At 37.0% G+C, this 19,414-nt stretch overlaps 1 protein-coding gene across 7 annotated transcripts in view; it reads left to right on the forward strand.

Annotated features, from left to right (window-relative positions):
• SIPA1L1 (signal induced proliferation associated 1 like 1) overlaps positions 1–19,414 on the forward strand; it is a 369,406-nt gene that overhangs the window by 150,710 nt on the left and 199,282 nt on the right. The window lies entirely within an intron of this gene.

The following is a 19,414-nucleotide window of genomic DNA, read 5'->3' on the forward strand; positions in this document are numbered from 1 at the left end:
TCTCACCAGGATGACAAAAGAAAAAGACTGCTGATTCTAAGTGTAGATCAGCTGGGGCTCATCCACGCTGTGGCGGCTGTGCTGCGCTCAGTGGTGTCCAACTGTCTGCAATCCCCCGGACTCTAGCCCACGAGGCTTCTCTGTCCACGGAATTTTCCAGGCAAAAATACTGGAGTGGGTTGCCATTTCCTCCTCCAGTGGATCTTCCTGTCCCCGGGATCAAACCTGTGTCTCTTGCATTGGCGGATTCTTTACCCGCTGCACCACCTGGGAAGCCCACTGCTAGTGGGAGTATGAATTGGTACCACCTTTGGATCCAGCACTTCCACGCCATGTGTATAGACCCAACAGAAAGGCACGCGTTTGTGCCCCAGAGAATGTGTCCAACTATATTCATAGCAGCAGTATTTGTACTCATGCCAAAGTAGAAAAAACAGAAATGTTCTTTAGTAGTAAATGAAGAAACATATTGTGGTATGTTCATGTAACACTACTAATGCGTCATGTTTCAACATAAATAAGATTCACAATGATGAAGAAAAGAAAACAGCATACTCTATGACCTCATTTAAATAAGTTACTTTCCAACCTCATATTTTCTTGTGCTATAAAATGTTCAGTTTGAAAACAGACAGAACCAGTCTGTGGTGTTTGAGATTATAATGGTTGCTGGCTTTGGAAGCTGTAAAAGTGGCTTTTGAGGTGTTGGTAATGTTCTTTCTTGTTTGAGTACTGTTTACATAGGTGGTTTCACTATATGTTAAAGGTGTACACTTAGGATTTGTATATTTATATGTATATTTTAATTTTTTAAAAAGGTTTACTTAGGAAAATCCATTGAGCCTAACTTTGATTTTTCTTCTACACATTACATCCTGAAATGGGAATGAGGAATTCGATTTCTTTAGTGTCAGCCATAACAGTTCTTAAAAATTGTTTTACCTTCAAGGGCTGATTCTCTTATTTGACAATTTTGGTTTTACTGCTTTAAGGATCTTTGTGAAATATGAATGGTTGAAAGGGTCAGAAACAACATTTTTTAGTTGTTGTTCAGTTGCTCACTTGTGTCCGACACTCTGAGACCCCATGGACTGCTGCACACCAGGCTTCCCTGTCTTTCACTATCTCTCAGAGTTTGCTCAAACCCATGTCCATTGAGTTGATGATGCCATCCCACCATCTCATCCTCTGTCATTTTCTTCTCCTCCTGCCCTTAGTCTTTTCCAGCATCAGGGTCTTTTCCAATGAGTTGGCTCTTCACATCAGGTGGCCAGTGTATTGGAGCTTCAGCTTTTGCATCAGTCCTTCCAGTGAACATTCAGCGTTGATTTCCCTTAGGATTGACTGGTCTGATATCGTTGAAGTCCAAGGGACTCTGCAAGAATCTTCTCCAGCACCACAGTTCAAAAGCATCAGTTCTTCAGCGCTCAGCCTTCTTTATGGTCCAACTGTCACACCTGTACGTGACTCCTGAAAAAACCATAGCTCTGACTGTACGGACCTTTGTTGGCAAAGTGATGTCTCTGCTTTTTAATATGCTCTCTAGGTTGGTCATAGCTTCTCTTCTGAGGAGTAAGCATCTTTTAATTTCATGGCTGCATTCACTGTCCGCATTGATTTTGGAGCCCAAGAAAATAAAGTCTGTCACTGTTCACATTTTTTTCCCCATCTATTTGCCATAAAGTGATGGGATCGGATGCCGTGGTATTAGTTTTTTAAAAATTTATTTGTTTTTAATTGGAGGATAATTGCTTTACAGTGTTGTGTTGGTTGTTGAGCCAGCTTTTTCACTCTCCTCTTTCACCTTCATCAAGATGCTCTTTAGTTCCTGTTCAGTTTCTGCCATTAGAGTCATATCATCTGCATATCTGAGATTATTGACATTTCTCCTGGCAATCTTGAATCTAACTTGTGCTTCACTTCGTCTGTCATTTCACATGATGTACTCTGCCTACAATTTAAATTAGCAGGGTGACAATATATAGCCTTGATGTACTCCTTTCCTAATTTTGAAATAAACTATAGTGAATTTATTAATATGAAAATGTATCTGTGTTTAAAAATTTTTTACAGAGAATTGAAGTCTGATGCTGATAAAGTCTTTTTAGTCCAGAGACATCTCTGTTAGCCCAGAGAAAATATTTTTCACTTGTAATAATGCAAATCCAATTATGGTCTAATACAGTTCTCAGTTAATGGTATGTTTTTTATTATCTCATAAAACTCCTCTAATGCTTACTATATTCTGCCACATTATAGGTCTTTATATTTCTTTCCCCTGTATACTATAATTTTCATGAGGATAGGAACTGTTTTATGTCTTCTAATATAATGCATTGCTTATACTAAACAGAAAATGTTGATTGTCTTTGCATTTTATTGAAGAGTGATAAAATACCAGAGGTTTTGAATTCTACTGCATATTCCCCTTTTCTCTTACTTCAGGCAGAATTAGTTGCAATTTCTTATATGTTGATGTTGTAACATCTGTCCTGGTCAGTGGTCTTGAAATTTTATAGCCATCATAGCCTCTGACCGCCAGTGAAATACATGTGCTTGATGTATATATATATATATATATCATAGTGATGAACTTTGCCAAAGTTTAACCACAAACAGTGTAAATAATGGTACTTAAAAATGGTAAGATCTGGAGTTACTGTGTTAGTTTGATAGCATAGCTCATGTTATTCTAAGAACAATGCTGTGTGAGAGTGCTTTGCAAGTTACAAAGTTACTACAGCTAGAAAGTCTGAAGGAATTTTCTGGCAAGGTTCCTATTTTGACTTTGATTCAGAGCCCCTATTTATATTCAGAATCACTTTAAAATGTTTTATGAGTAAAACACTGGCCCAACATAAGTTGATTATGCTGAAGAAACATTTTAAGATGCTAATTTCATTGATTTGGTTATCTTTTGCATGTCCAATAGAGTATCAGGATATAATAAATCTATTAGTTGGCAAGTTTGGTTTACTGAAAATATAAAAAAATTTGTAGTGTATGCCAGTTTGGAGTGTCTTATTGTTGTGATTATGGTAATTGCCAAAGAAGCTTGATGCTATTAAATGTCTCATTAAGTATTTTTCTTAAACTTTGCTTTTATCTTTTCACATAAGCTATTTGTTGAAGTTAAAACATCAATGAAATTACTAGCAAAAATTGTTGCTATCAGTAACAAGTATGTATACTTGTTTAATAGTAGAGTCTTTATTTCAAAACAATTTTAGGTTTACAGGAAATTGCAAAGATGTGAAAATTTTAAAATGCCTAACTGATAGTTCCTTTAATTAGCATTACTATTAAAATTTAATATCTTTAATAAAATATTCTTGCCTTTGATTTTTGTTGATTAGAAAATTTTGTTTGCATGAAAATTTTGCACGTTGTTTTATGTCCCTGGATGTGTCCCGTTGTCTCCTAGTGTGCAGTCTGAGGTAACTAGAATAGAATTTGTATCCTATTGTGTGAAAATTATATACATCTTAATTATGTTGAATTGGTTCACAGAGCTTTTCAGGTCTACTATATCTTTCTACTTCTCTGTATATTCATTATATTAATTTTTGAGAGTTTGATATTGAAACTCCAGTTAAATATCTTAACTTATCCTAAATTATCCTTAAATAAATTTTAGGATAATTAAGGATTATCCTAAAAATCCGTAATTTTTAACTAAAAATAATTGTAATATGTAGTGGAACTATGTGTAAGCTTGTTCTGTATTTTCCAAGTCTCCTATAAATGTATTATTGTACTTTCACAATTTAAAAATTAAAAGACTTTCTTTTAATGTAGATTATTTTTAAGTGAAAGTGTGCTATTTTAGTTGTCCTTTCCCCTTAAATATCACTTTTCCCATGCTGTAAAATGGCTATCAATCACATAGAGGGCTATAAAACATATATGTATGTGATTTATGCTCTACATTTATGAGCATGAATAAACTTTATTGAATCAGGACCATGGGGATCATATAATTATAGAAAAAGAAATCTGCCTGGTAGAATGTTCACAATTTTATATTTTTGTAAAGGAAAAGTAGTTTAAAATTGCATATGCCAAGTTTCTCTTCTCCTCTCCTCTTTTCTCTTGTAGTTATATAATAATGCAAGAGAGTAGTTTGTAAGGACAGAGAGATACCACATTTTCTTGAATTTAAGATGCCTTCAACTGTTATTATCTATCTATATCATTATTCTAGTATCTTTAAGGAAGAGACCATAGTAGTAAGAGATCATAGTGGTATGATGCCAGTAGTTATTAGATGCATCCTGATTTCAGCAATGTTAAAATGAAGAAAAATGTGAATTTTAGATCCATGCAAAACATTCATCACTCTAACATGATTATTTTGTTTGGGGTTTAACTTAGGACCTGTAGCATTTTTAGAAGTTAATGTGAGAATCATTTATTTAAATTGTGTTGCTTGCTTTTATGCTTAAATACTGTTTGGTGACGTGTTCTAAACAGTGTCTTTTATTTTAAGAAGATGTTAAAATTTTCATGTAAGTATTTTCTGTAGACAAATTTGAGTACTTTCCAGGGGCAGAGAATATTAATAAAAAGCCAGATTCCTTTCACATAAGTTTAGTACTTGTACCATGTGGCCTCCAAGAGCTATTTCATCATATGCCTTTCTTCTCTCCTGAATTTTCAATTTTTCTCTTTATTGGTTACTCACTCTTCTAGTTTATAACCTACAAAAATTGTTCTCAATCGTAATTATTCCCCAAACTACTATGTTTCTTTTCCCCCCAATGTTACTGCTTATTTCTTCTTTCCCACTATTGCCTGAGTTACAAACTGCCTCACTTTCATTGTATATTAAACAATTCTCTGTATAAGATTTATGTCTCTAAATCTTTCTTGCTGAAGTTCTTCTTTTTAAGGTACCCAGTACTTTTTTCATTTTCTGGAGCTGGTTACTTTTTCTGTAAGTTCAGTTGTTAAACCCCATCTTTCTCTATACTCTGCGGCTACAGTTTTTGTCTCTGTGTCACTCATAAAATTGTGAATGCCAGATTCTCTTCTGATTTCACTTACTCTATTAAAAGAGAATACTGAAATGTGAAAAAAAAAATGCTCTGTTGATCTGTCTTTCCAGTATGTATATAAATTTAGAGATTATAGTATGGATGCACTTTGATTCTCTATATCGTGTATCTGTTATTGGACAGTTTACTTGTTTCCAGAGTCTTTATTTTGTTTCACATTGTATCAGAGAGTATTTTCATTCATATAACCTTTTGCTTCTCTTGTATTATTTACCTAAGATCTATTTCTAGGAGTACTACTGATGACTTAGCCATCAATCACAAGGATTATAAACATTTTACTGAACATTAACTACTTTTATAGGTGCCATCCCAATTTACAGGGCCACAAGGCATTTAAATTCAGGCTTATTAGTGTCAAATCTACAAAAAAATTTTTACTAAATACTGAATCACTGTGCTGTCTACCTGAGATTAATATAATAGTGTAAATCAACCATACTTCAATCAAAATTTTTCAATAAGGTTAAATTAAAAAATAATTTTGCTAATTTAATAGTTATAGAAATATATTACCTTGCTAATTTATTAGTTATAAAATGATGGCTACTTCATTCTTGTGTTAATGTTTATTTCTTGATTTTTAATGACGGTGAGCATTTTCACATCTGTTTTATAATGAATTTCTTTTTCCTTATGAATTCTGCCCATACACTCTATCCTGTTTATCTAGTAATCTCGTACAAAAACTATTACAGAGGAGCCTGTCTTAGATTGCAGGATTTCTAAATTATCCTTTTTTAAACTAAATGTGCAGAGATATTCCTCCATATTCAGAGTCTGATGGCTTTGCCATTGTGATGCTTGAAGTTCTTGTGTGTCTTTTAATGTTAAATGGACTTTTTTTCCCCTCGCCTCTTTACATAGAAATTTGGAGGAAAGCCTAGTAACTTTTTCATTTTATTAATTGACCAGTTTCATTATTATGATAATACAAATTATTCTCTGACAACAGTTTGTTGTTGAACTTTGCCTAATGTATTTTTCTGCCATTGCTCTTTACTTAAAATATGCTTTTCATGAGTAAGATGCAACTTAATTTAGATTGCATATGATAACTCTGGCAAATGAAAAATGGCTAAATAAGTGGACTCTTACCTCTTTCTTTCTTATTAATTTATTTATGGCTGCACCAGGTCTTTGCTGTGTGTGGGCTTTCTCTACTTGTGGCAAGCAGGGGTACTCTCTAGTTTGGTGCACGGGCTTTTCATCACAATACCTTCTCTGGTGGAGCCTGGGCCCTAAGTGCGCAAGCATCAGTAGTTCGTGGCACATGGGCTTCGCTGCCCCTCGGCCTGTGGGATCTTCCTGGAACAGGGACTGAACCTGTGTCCCTTGCATTGGCAGGTGAATTCTTAACCAGCCACTGGACCGCCAGAAAAGGTCTCATCTCTTTCTATAGTACTGGTCTCACAACCTGACAGAATTTTTGCTGTAATCTGTGCACCATCAACTCAATTCATAACTCCTACTTGAACCTCTCACTCTTTGAACTTGCACGTCACTTGTTGTTGCTGATGTTCTTGTTGTCAATTGCTAAGTCATGTTCGACTCTTTGCAATCCATGGACTGTAGCGTGCCAGGCTTCTCTGTCCTCCACTGTCTCCCAGAGTTTGCTCAAATTCGTGTCCCTTGAGTTGGTGATGCTAGCTAACCATCTCATCCTCTGCTGCCCCATTGTTTTGCCTGCAGTCTTTCCCAGCATGAGGGCTTTTTTCCCCTATGAATTGGCTCTTCACATCAGATGGCCAAAGTATTGGAGCTTCAACTTCAGCAGCAGTCCTTCCAATGAATATTCAGGGTTGATTTCCATTAGAATTGACTAGTTTGATTTCCTTGCAGTCCAAGGGACTCTCAAGAGTCTTCTCCTGCAACAAAATCCACAGTGATTTTGGAGCCCAAGAAAATAAAATCTGTCACTGTTTCCACTTTTTCCCTATCTATTGGCCATGAAGTGATGGGACCGGATGCCATGATTATAGTTTTTTTAACGTTGAGTTTCAAGCCAGCTTTTTTACACTCGTCTTTCACCCTCATTAAGAGGCTCTTTAGATATTCTTCGTTTTCTGCCATTACAGTAGTACCATCTGCTTATCTGAGGTTGTTGATATTTCTCCTGGCTGTCTTGATTCCAGCTTGTGAATCATTCAGCCCAGCATATCACATGATGTACTCTGCATATAAGTTAAATAAGCAGGGTAACAGTATACGGCCTTGACGTACTCCTTTCCCAATTTGGAACCAGTCCATTGTTCCATGTCCGGTTCTAACTGTTGCTTCTTGACATGCATAAAGGTTTTGCAGGAGGCAGGTAAGGTAGTCTGGTATTCCCATCTCTTTAAGAATTTTCCACAGCTTGTTGTGATCCACACAATCAAAGGCTTGGCATAGTCAGTGAAGCAGAAGTAGATTTTTTTTTTGGTATTCCTTTGCTTTCTCCATGATCCAGTGAATGTTGGTGATTTGATCTCTGGTTCCTTTGCCTCTTTGAAACCCAGCTTATACATCTGGAAGTTCTCAGTTCTCATGTACTGTTGACACCTAGCATGAAGGATTCTGAACATTACCTTGCTAGCATATAAAATGAGCATAATTGTACGATAGTTTGAACATTCTTTGACATTGCCCTTTTTGGGGTTTAGAGTGAAAACTGACGTTTTCCAGTCTTGGAGCCACTGCTAAGTTTTCCAAACTTGCTGACATATGTGTGTGTGTGTGTGTGTGTGTGTGTGTGTGTGTGTGTGTGTGTGTGTATGCATGGCACTTTAACAGCATCATCTTTTAGAATTTTAGATAGCTTAGCTGGAATTCCATCACCTCCACTAGCTTTGTTCATAGTAATGCTTTGTAAGGTCCACTTGACTTAATACTCCCAGATGTCTGGCTCTAGCTGAATGACCACATCATCGTGGTTATCCCAGTCATTAAGACCTTTTTTGTGTAGTTCCTCTGTGTGTTCTTGCCACCTCTTTTTAATCTCTTCTGCTTCTGTTAGGCACTTGCCTTTATTGTGTCCTTTATTGTGTCCATTCTTACATGAAATGTTTCCTTGATATCTTCAGTTTTCTTTTAGGAGATCTCTAATCTTTCCCATTCTGTTTTTTTCCCCGCTATATTTGTTACTGTTATCTTTCTTTTACTGACTTGAATTATGGGCATTTCCTAAAGTTCCATCCGCAGTTATTATCCCCTTTTATACATTCTCTTTTGTGAGCGCAGCCCTTTTCCATGTTAACCTATTTCAAACCCATCTTTGACCCCAGCTGTAGCCCTGTCTTCTCTTACCAGCCAGAGACCCACATTTTCAACTGTTTCTTGACTTTCTTGTGTTACAGCAGATTCACCAGCTTAAGAGCCTAGTCAACAATGTAAATGAGTAAAAAGCAGGTCTTTGATTAAGGAAAAAAAATGATTTTCTACACTAAGAAAAACAGTAGTGTTAGTGGGGTGATAGGTGGCCGTTGTGACATAGACTCAGGGTCAGGAAGGCAATCTTGGGGATAGTGGAGGGCAGGAGCCGGCAGACCCCATGCAGGCTGTTTGGCTCTGACCTTTATTGCTATCTGGGAAGGTTGGGCCCAAAGTTACCAGACTCCCAGTTTCTCAAGAGAAGCTGTAAATCAGGATTTGCATGGTAAATACCTTAAATTTTAAAGGATGGGTTGAATTTTTGTTAAGTACTTCATGGGCCAAGGAAAACATGCCCATGGATCAAGTGCAGTACGCAGGCTGCTAATTTATAACAGTGTCTTTCTGTAAAGACACTTTAAATGTTTTATGTCAAAATAAATAAATAAATAAATAAATGTTGTATGTCATCATTAGGTTCTTCCCCACCCCACCCCACCCCCACGCTTTTGTATTTCATTGTTCATTTAATGGGAGAACCATCCATTTAGTTATTTAAGCCAGGAACTTCCGAGTCACCATGGACATCTTCTTACCTCATTACTTCTTTATTTTGAAGGAGTGTTTTGGGTCAAGAGATAAATAAGCTTTTTATAAATTAATGGAGATTGGAACATGTTTTGTAGCAGAAAGGAAGAGGATAATGGGCAGAGCCCAGAATGTCCACTGGGATGGGATCCAAGGTATACAATCCAGCTACAGATTTCCATGATCTGATACTGATTACCCTTCATACTTTTGTTTCCCAGCTTATCAGGTTGGTAAGGAGTCCGCCTGCAATGCAGGAGACCCCAGTTCAATTCCTGGATTGGGAAGATCCCTTGGAAAAGGGAAAGGCTACCCACTCCAGTATTCTGGCCTGGAGAATTCCATGGACTGTATAGTCCATGTGGTTGCAGAGTCAGACACGACTGAGTGACTTTCACTTTCACAATCTTATTTTAACCCCAAGTAATAATTTTATCTTTGATTTTTTAAACGACTATCATATTTTCTTGAATTTTTTGAGGAACTTTATTCTTTTAAAAACGTGTTTGTTTTCTCATGGCAACTCTTTTTCTTTAGGTTCTTGAATTTAGTATGTTTTTCCATGTTGCTGCTTTCCTTAGAGTGATGATTGTGTAGGGGAGGTAAAATAGGGGGGAAAGATTATAGAAAAAATTTTTAACTTGTACATGGGGATTTTCATAGGAAAATAAAGAGCCAGAGAACCAATTAGGCATAATGTTTATATATCAAGTTGAACAATGAATACCGATTGTGAAAAAATAACAAAGATATGTAGGGGGAGGTTAAGGGAAGATAAGGTTAATTTTTAAAAGGTTTGATTATGCAGATTCTTCTCAGCCTCGACTCTGTGTCTCTGGTAAATCAAAATGTTCTTTTCCTCCAGGTGCAGGGGGAGCATGTTTCACATGGGAGTTTTTTATCTCCTGTTTTCAGGAAGAAAAGGGGGAGGCCAGAGTGCCTTTCTTGCACCTGTTGTTTTTAGTGCCTTTAGCTCAAAATAGTCAGTATGCCAAAACAGTATGTTTTGGAGTAGCAAATTCTAACCTCCTTCAGTTGCTTATGGTAGACTTGTTTGCAGTAAGCGAGGGGACCAGAAGCTTGAATTCAGCATTGCAGACAGTCTGTCCACCTGTGCCTGTGGGTGGGCCAGCCTCATGGGGTAGAGTGGACTTCCCCAGAAGATGTGTGGGTTCCTTGCCTTCAAAGTGTTGGTAAACTGCAAGTCATCTGGAATGTTATCCACCTTTCCTAGTCCTCGGAATCACTGTGGGTGTTTCTTTAGTCCCAAGGATCAGTGTGGTCTTAATCCAGGGGCAATAGATTTTAAGCCATAGCATCTGAGGTCATCAAACATCCAGTTTGAATACTCCCACTGCAGGTTCTTAGCAATAATTCTGTTTTTAGTGACAATGTAGCATGTATGGTGATGGTGAGATCTGTGCATGTTTAGCCAACTTGTCCCTAAGACTGTTCTCCCCCGTTCTGAGTAGCTAAATATGACAATTACGATTTGAGTCTGTTTCCTTCCTGCTTATTTTGAGTGAAAAGATCTGTATGTTGGCTGACTTTCAAGAATTTTGTAAAGAACCTGGTTATTTAGCGTTCAGGCCAGATGCATGGTTGCCACTGTGGAGAGGAAAGCAAACATTGCCTTCTGATGATCCATTGTGCTCTGAAGGACAGAATGGAGAATTCCTGTGGCAAAATCATGGCTTAATAAATTTGGTGATTGTTAGACTGACACATGTAGTATATATCCTTGAGAATGGAAGTTTCCCTTGACATGTCTGTAGTGTATTCGATTGCATTTCATGTCTTCTGCTAACCTGTATAATTTCTTCTTACATAAGTCAAGATTGTCACCTCTGCTTAAAATAGAAATCTTTTCTGCGGGCTCTGGGATTGCTCTTTTTCGAAGAGCGTTGTTAGAAAGCAAACAAAATGAATTAGAGCTGAATCAGTTAGAACTGCCACTTGATGTCTCTGAGGAACTTACCATCTGTCTTAAAGGTTTTGTACATACACCCACCTGTATAAAATGTGGACCAAGATATTCTAAATTCTGAACACTATTATATAACATTTGAAATCACAGAGAATAGCTTGTATCTTAGATGCCAAATTTAAATGCATAGCTTGCGATTTTTCCAAATTGTTCAAGTTGGTTAATTTTATAAGATATGAAAAACCTTTTGGTTTGAGGATACTTATGAGGTTCCTGGGCACACTTTACTCTAACCTTGGCTGAGTCAGCTTAGAACGTGGTGTCATCAGAGCTCATTGCTATCAGAGGATTGCAATATAACTCAGAGTGTTTTACTCACATAAGTGTTTTGTTTTTAAATGTATTGTACTGATTTGAAAAGATGGGGTTTTTTTTTGTTTGTTTGTTTGGACGGGAGGAGATAGAAAGTTGTACTGTTTCTAATGTATATATATTAATGAATTCATAGTCTAATTGGTTTAAGTTCTTAGAAGTAATCTCACTCATCTTGGTAGTGGAGTAACAGAGTAACATTTTTTTTTCTTTAAATACATAAAAATTTTGAAAAACCATTATATAGATGGTGCCTTGGCAAGTGTTTTCAACACACTTTGGGAATTTAAGTATGGTCTTCTTTAAAGAACTAAACGACATCTGTGGTTTTATTTTGTTAATCTGGTGTTTGCCGTGGACTCAGCATTGTGTTCAAAACTATAGAAAGTTATACTGTTATCTCTTGGAGGACTTAATTGTTTGTATCTTGGAAACATTCAACAATTCTAAGGAAAAAAAACTATGGGAGGGTTTTAGTGACTGTTAATGGGTATTGATCCAGCCTTCTGTGAGCTTGTAATCTAATTTTTAAAAATTAGGTTTATCACTAATCTTTTTCTGAAGAAGTGTTTAAGGATATTACTCTCTTGACTTTTTCTCCACTGATGCGGAGAAGGAAATGGCAACCCACTCCAGCATTCTTGCCTGGAAAATCCTATGGACAGAGGAACCTGGTAGGTTATAGTCCATGGGGTTGCAAACAGTCAGACACGACTGAGCGACTTCACTATACTTTGTTTTCCTATTTATTCTACTGTTGGAATTTGGGGGTGTTTGCAGTTTTCTGTGGTTGTGAATAATTGTATTTGTCTCTGAGTGACAGTTCTCCGGGTGACCATAAACTCAGGAGTGAAGTTGCTTGCTGATTGAGTATGTCCATGCTGGACAGTTTTCAAAGTGATTGTTCCAGCATGTGACTCCCAGTGGATTCTGAATATTTCCATTGCTCCCCATCTTTGCCACACCCTTGACATTGTCTGACTTCTTAAATGTAGTCAGACTGATAGGTGTGTAAAGATGTTTTTGTCTTCCTGTATTACTAAAGGAACAAAGCATCATTTATTTAAGGAGCTTTTGTAATTCCTTTTCTTTTCTAATTTTTTGTCTTCTATTGGATTGTCTCTCTTACAAATTTTTAAGAGATATATTCTAGATACTTATATTTTGCTGATTATGTGTTTTCTAACTTGTGGTTTATCCTTATATTTTCTTTATGATCTTTTTTTAATGAACCTAAGTTCTTTACTGTGATGCAGAACAAATTTACTATTTTTCTTTATGGTTTTTCTTTCTTATGTTGTTAACCTATTCTCAGACCATAAAATCTACTTTTATTGTCTACTAAAACTTTTATAATCTTGCCTTTTACAAACACTTCTTCAGTTAAATTGGAAATGACTTTAACACAGAGAGTGGAGTAGGGATTCAATGTAGTTTTCCCCCATGTGGATAAACATGTGTACAAGTACCAATATTAAATAATTTAACCTTTCTGTGTTTATTTGTAATTACTGCTGTGTTGTAATTGATTGTTTGTAGGGTAAGTCCCTTACTACTATTGTCTTATGGAGTGTCTTGATTCTTCTCAGACCTTTGGCTTTTCATGTAAATTTTATGTATAATCGCTTTATTGAGTTCCTTAAAGAATCCTATGGATGTAGACGTGCGTATATGTATATATGTAGAAACACATACATACATCTGTCTCAGCATCTGTAGGACCTCCACAGATACCAAATCTGAGGATGCTCAAGTCCCTTATATAACAGAGCATAATCTTTGAATGTAACCTGTGCACATCTTCCCTCATACTTTTCATTTCTAGGTTACTTGTAATACCTAATGTGATGTAAATGCTTTATAAATAGTTGTGAATAATATGTACGTGCTGTGGAGGGCAAATTCACGTTTGCTTTTGGAACTTTCTGGACTTTCCTCCCCAATATTTTCCATCTGTGTTTGGCTGAATCTGGGTTAGATGTGTAACCCGTGGACATGGAGGGTCCACTGTATTCCCTAGCTCTGTCACTAAGAGTTCCTGAGAGTAGTCCATGATAGCAATAAACACGTCCTGACATTTGGTCTTGAATTCTTTATGTTTTTAATTGAAGTAGGATTAATATACAGTTATAGTATTTGTTTCAAGTGCACAGCATAGTGATACCACATTTATGTACTTTATGAGTGATCACCGTAAGTTACCATGTGTCGCCATTTAAAGTTACTGTGGTAGTATTCACTATATTCCCAATTCTGTACATCCCATCGTTATGACTTATTTTGTAACTGGATGTTTTTGCTGCTTGGTCACCTTCACTTACGGGTATTGGCCTATAATTTTATTTTTTTTGGGGGTAGTGTCTTTGGCTGATTTTGGTATCAGGGTAATAATCTTAGCTTTGTAGAATGAGTTTAGAAACTTTCTTTCCTCTTCAACTTCTCAGAGTAGTTTGAGAAGGATAGGTTTTAACTCTGCTTTAAATGTTTGGTAGAATTCGCTTTAAGAAGTCATCTAGTCCGCTTCTAGACTAGTGGGCTTCTATTTATTGGAAGGTTTTTAAATTACTGATTCAGTTTCATTACTAAAATTTGGTCTATTTGAGTTTTCTATTTCTTCCTGGTTCTTGGAATATTGTTTTAAAAATTTTATCAATATCTTCTCGGTTTTCCAGGTTGATGGCATATGATTGTTTATAGTAGTCTCTTATGATCCTTAATGGAGAAGGCAATGGCACCCCACTCCAGTACTCTTGCCTGGAAAATCCCATGGACGGAGGAGCCTGGTAGGCTACAGTCCATCGGGTGGCGAAGAGTCAGACATGACTGAGCGACTTCACTTTCACTTTTCACTTTCATGCATTGGAGAAGGAAATGGCAGCCCACTCCAGTATTCTTGCCTGGAGAATCCCAGGGACAGGAGCCTGGTGGGCTGCCGTCTATGGGGTCACACAGAGTTGGACACAACTGACCTGACTTAGCATGATCCTTTATATTTCTGTGGTATCAGTTGTAACATCTCTTTCCTTTCTGATTTTATTTACTTGGAGCCTTTTTCTTTTTTTTTTTGATAAGTCTGACTGAAGTGAAGTGAAGTCGCTCAGTTGTGTCCGACTCTTTGAGACCCCGTGGACTGTAGCCTGCTAGGCTCCTCCATCCGTGGGATTCTCCAGGCAAGAATACTGGAGTGGGTTACCATTTCATTCTCCAGGGGACATTCCTGACCCAGGGATCGAACCCGGGTCTCCCACATTGGAGGCAGACGCTTTAACCTCTGAGCCACCAGGGAGGCCCAAGTCTGACTAACGGTTTATCAATTTTGTTTATATTTTCCAAGAGTCATCTCTTATGTTGATCTTTTCTGTATTTTTAGTCTCTATTTTTTTCTTCTCACTCTGATCTTTGTTATCTCCTTCATTCTATTAACTTTGTCTATATCACTGTAAACTTCAGTCTTAAAATTGTTTTTACTGTGTCCCATAGTTAAACACGACTTTCCAACATTTAATTTGTCTCAGTATTTTTTTATGTCTTTATCCCCATTGATTGTTTAGTAGCATGTTGTTTAGTTGCCATGTGTTTGCCTTTTTTCCTGTTTTCTTCTTGTTTATTTCTAGCTTCTCACTGTTGTCTTTGGAAAAGATACTTGATAGGATTTCACTGGTCTTAAATTTATTGAAACTTCTTTGTGGCCTTTTTCAGATTCATTTTTTGTAAAGGTTATTACAAGATGCCTTTCGTGTATTTTCATTTCTAGTTATGACCTTTTTTTCCTTATCTGAGAAGCTTTTAATCTGAATGATAACCTTGCCAGGTAGAGTCTCTAAGTTTTTTCCTTGCAGCACTTTGAACATATTGTACCACTTTCTTGTGGCCTGTAAAGTGTCTGCTAAAAAATCAGCTGATAGTCTTATGGGGATTCCCTTGTACATAACTAGTTATTTTCTCTTGCTTCTTTTAAGATTCTCTTTTTATCTGTAACTTTTGACGTTTTAATTATAATGTGTCTTGGTATTTGATCTCTTTAGGTTCATCTTTTTTGGTACTCTCTTTTGCTTTTTGAATTTGGATGTCTGTTTCCTTTTGTCAGGTTAGGAAAGTTTTCAGGTAAGTGCAGAAGTACGTTCTCTCTTTGGCTTCTGGAACCTGTATAATATGAGTGTTAGCAGAGACATTACTATGCCAACAAAGGTCCGTCTAGTCAAGGCTATGATTTTTCCAGTGGTCATGTATGGATGTGAGAGTTGGACTGTGAGGAAGCTAAGCGCCGAAGAATTGATGCTTTTGAACTGTGGTGTTGGAGAAGGCTCTTGAGAGTCCCTTGGATTGCAAGGAGATCCAACCAGTCCATCCTATGGGAGATCAGTCCTGGGTGTTCATTGGAAGGACTGATGCTAAAGCTGAAACTCCAATAATTTGGCCACCTCATGCAAAGAGTTGACTCATTGGAAAAGACCCTGATACTGGGAGGGATTGGGGGTAGGAGGAGAAGGGGACGACAGAGGATGAGATGGCTGGATGGCATCACCGACTCGATGGACATGAGTTTGAGTAAACCCCGGGAGTTGGTGATGGACAGAGAGGCCTGGCGTGCTGTGATTCATGGGGTCACAAAGAGTCAGACACGACTGAGTGACTGAGCTGAACTGAACTGATAATATGAGTGTTAACTGTGTTTGATGTTCCAGAGAGTCATTAAACTGTCCTCATTTTAAAAAATTCTTTTCTATTTTTGCTCTTCCATTTTGATGATTTCTGCTACTGTGTTTTCTAGATCATTGATTTGTTTTTCTACATCATCTAATCTGTTGATTTCATCTAGTATAGTTTTCATTTCAGTTATTATATTCTTCATTTCTTATTGGTTCTTTTTTGTATTTTCTCTTTGCTGAAGTTCTTACTGTATTCACACTCTATCAATATTTATTATCTGTTGAAATGTATATTTAAAACCATGATATCTCTGATTCCAGTCTGATACCATACAGTTCATTCTGACCTTTCCCCTTTCTTTGTTTCTTTTATCTCTAGTCTCAGAGTATCTAGTCAGGATACCAGTTTCCAAAGTGGCTAGGTTAATTCTTCTGTACTCCCTCAGTGTGGTTACTTATGCCTTTGTAATGCAGTTCACTTATTACTGATTGTGTTTCATTTTGAGTTACCTTCACATACTATTTGATTTTGATTATTTGCCTTTTTGTTTTGTTTAACATTACTATTGTTACAAACATCAAAACTATGCAAAAAGGCATATCCAGGTACCTGTTATCCCCCCCCCCCCCATTCTTTCTATTCAATTCTCATTCCCCCAGTTCCCACCTTGATGGTTCCATAATGCCTGTAAGGTAAAATTAGTTACACTACGTTCATAGTGTAATTGAAAAGTTCCTCCATCATCTCAGTCTTAGCTTGTCCTTCTACATCACGTTCTGGCAGCCTCAGATTTCCTAATGTTTCTCAAGAATTACTGGCTCATTCATGCCTCTGCATATTCTAGCTCCCTGCCTGGAAGGATGCTCTATTCCTCTTCTTGTCTTGCCCATTTTTAATTGTTCAAAACTCATTTATTTCAGTTTTACCCGACTATATAAGACTTATTTTCCTCAGCCTCCTCTTCTATTTTCATTTCACCTCTCCTACATTTAATAATTCTCTTCTGTTAAGTCATGGCACTTGTAAATATTGTGAAACTTTTGTGACATTTGATTTAAATTATTGATGTATAGGCCTTTCATCTTTTTTGTAACTGAGCTCCTTAAAGACAGGAACTTTGTCTTTGGATTTTTAGCATCTAGTTTGTTTTCTTCCCTGATAGCTCAGTTGGTAAAGAATCTGCCTGCAATGCAAAGAATGGTAAAGAATCATAGGGCTTCCCTAATAGCTAGCTCAGTTGGTAAAGAATCAAACTGCGATGCAGAAGACCCTGGTTCAGTTCCTGGGTTGGGATGATCCACTGGAGAAGGGGTGAGCTACCCACCCCAATATTCTTGGGCTCTTGGACTCAGCTAGTAAAGAATCTGCCTGCAATGCCTGGAGAAGGGAAAGGCTACCCACTCCAGTATTCTGGCCTAGACAATTCCATGAACTGTATAGTTCATGGGGTTGCAAAGAGTCAGACACGACTGAGTGACTTTGACTTTACTCATTTTCTTTCACATATCAATTATACAGTGAACATAGTATAGTGAATGGATTTCAGTTCTTTTCATTTTTTCTTTACTCTTTATTTCACTCATGATATAATCCTGTATTAATAGAATGTGGTGCCCATGATATTGTTATCTGTGGCATTTTTGTATTCTCTGCCTCTGCTCATATATTTGGGCAAAACCTTAGTAATTTAACGGCTTCCTGTGATTGCTGGGAAGTCAACAATATCTAATTACATTTTCCAACACAGTGTAGAGGGGTAGTATGAAATCAAGGTACAGAAATTGTTTAAAAATATGCAGACCTAAAAAGTGCAAGACTGTATTATCTGCCTCTTCACTTGAAAAATCTGAAACTTTCTGCCCCTTTAGCCTATTAGATTGGAGTAAATTGTTATGCTGGATACAAAATCCTTTTAACAGTCTTTTAAGAGCCCTGGTCAGCTTTTAAAATGTCATTATTTTTGTCCAAAGTACCAGTTCAGTAACCTTCCAAATTGTGTTTCTAAGCTGCTGCCTTTACTTTCTATTCTGTATAGATTATTCAACAGATTATGTTAAAATGTAGGGGCTTATTTCCATCAGTGTCTTGATCCACCATCTGTTACTTTCCTCTCTCCCTCCGTTTTGCATTCTCTTCCTGCCACTCTTGTGTGTTGTATTTAATCATAGTTCATTCTCCAGAGCTCTGCCTGGGACTCAAAACAGAGGTTTAGTTGTAATATAGTTCAGAAAAAAAGAAAAAAGATAAAGGTGCGTGCTCAGTTGTGTCCAACTCTTTGCGACCCCATGGACTGTAGTCTACCAGGCTCCTCTGTCCATGGAATTTTCCAGGCAAGAGTACTGGGGTGGGTTGCCATTTTGTACTCCAGGGGATCGAATCTTCCTGACTCAGGGATCAAACCCAAGTCTCTTGCATCTCCTGCATTGGCAGGCAGATTCTTTACACTGAGCCAGACATCACACTAAACAAAAGGGTATTGCTTCAGGGCTGTACTTAGTGAGAGTGCAAGGTTAACTACTGCACCCAGAGTGTTTGATGTCCTGGGCAAGTGAGCTGTGAGAAAGCATTCACTTTACTGACATATATGCTTTATAAAAGAAAATTAAAATATTTCACTTTTAATTCAGGTATAATACATATAAAAGACGAATGCATTATAAATGAGCACTTTGATGAGTTTTCCTAATTGAGTATAACTGGAAAAGCACCATTCAACCCAGAGAGTCCAGTATTACTGGACTGCCATAATTCCCCCTTACTCCTCCCCCGCCAGGCTTACTGTGCCCTCCAAAAGGTAACTACTATTCTGATTTATATAGTTTTACCTACTTTTGAACTTTTAAAAATAGAGTTGTGTAGTATACTCCCTCATATATCTGGCTTCTTTGTCTTAATAGTATGTTTGTGAGATTCATCTGTGTTATTGCATTAGTTATAGTTCATTTATGTTCATTACTGTATAGCATGCAAACTGTCTGTTTTTGTAAATAGTTTTATTGAACACAGCCACACCATTTCATTTACATACTATCTATGGCTACTTTTCTACTCCAAAGGCAGAATTGAGTAGTTGTAACAGGAAACAGAGACCATATGGCCTGCAAACCCTAAAATATTTACTGTCTGATCTTTTGCAGGGAAAAATTGACTGATCCTTGCTGTGTATAGTATACATTATATGAATGTTACACAAGTTGCTACTGAGTTTTGGCATTATAAGTAAGGCTTCGTTGAAAATCTGTGTCTTTAGGACCTGTATATGTGCATTCTTAGTAAATATTTCCCTGGAAGTGAAATTGCTGGGCCACAGTTTATATTCTGCTTTATTAGATATTGCTAAACAGTTTTCCAGTTCACACAAGTAGCTTATGAGAGTTGAACTGCTCTACAGCCTAAGACTTGGTGTTGTCTGTTATTTGCATATTAGCCATTTGGATCAATATGTAATTTTATCTCATTGTAGTTTTAGTTT

This window comes from Cervus canadensis, chromosome 6, assembly GCF_019320065.1.
Source record: "Cervus canadensis isolate Bull #8, Minnesota chromosome 6, ASM1932006v1, whole genome shotgun sequence".
Classification (NCBI taxonomy): Eukaryota; Metazoa; Chordata; class Mammalia; order Artiodactyla; family Cervidae; genus Cervus; species Cervus canadensis.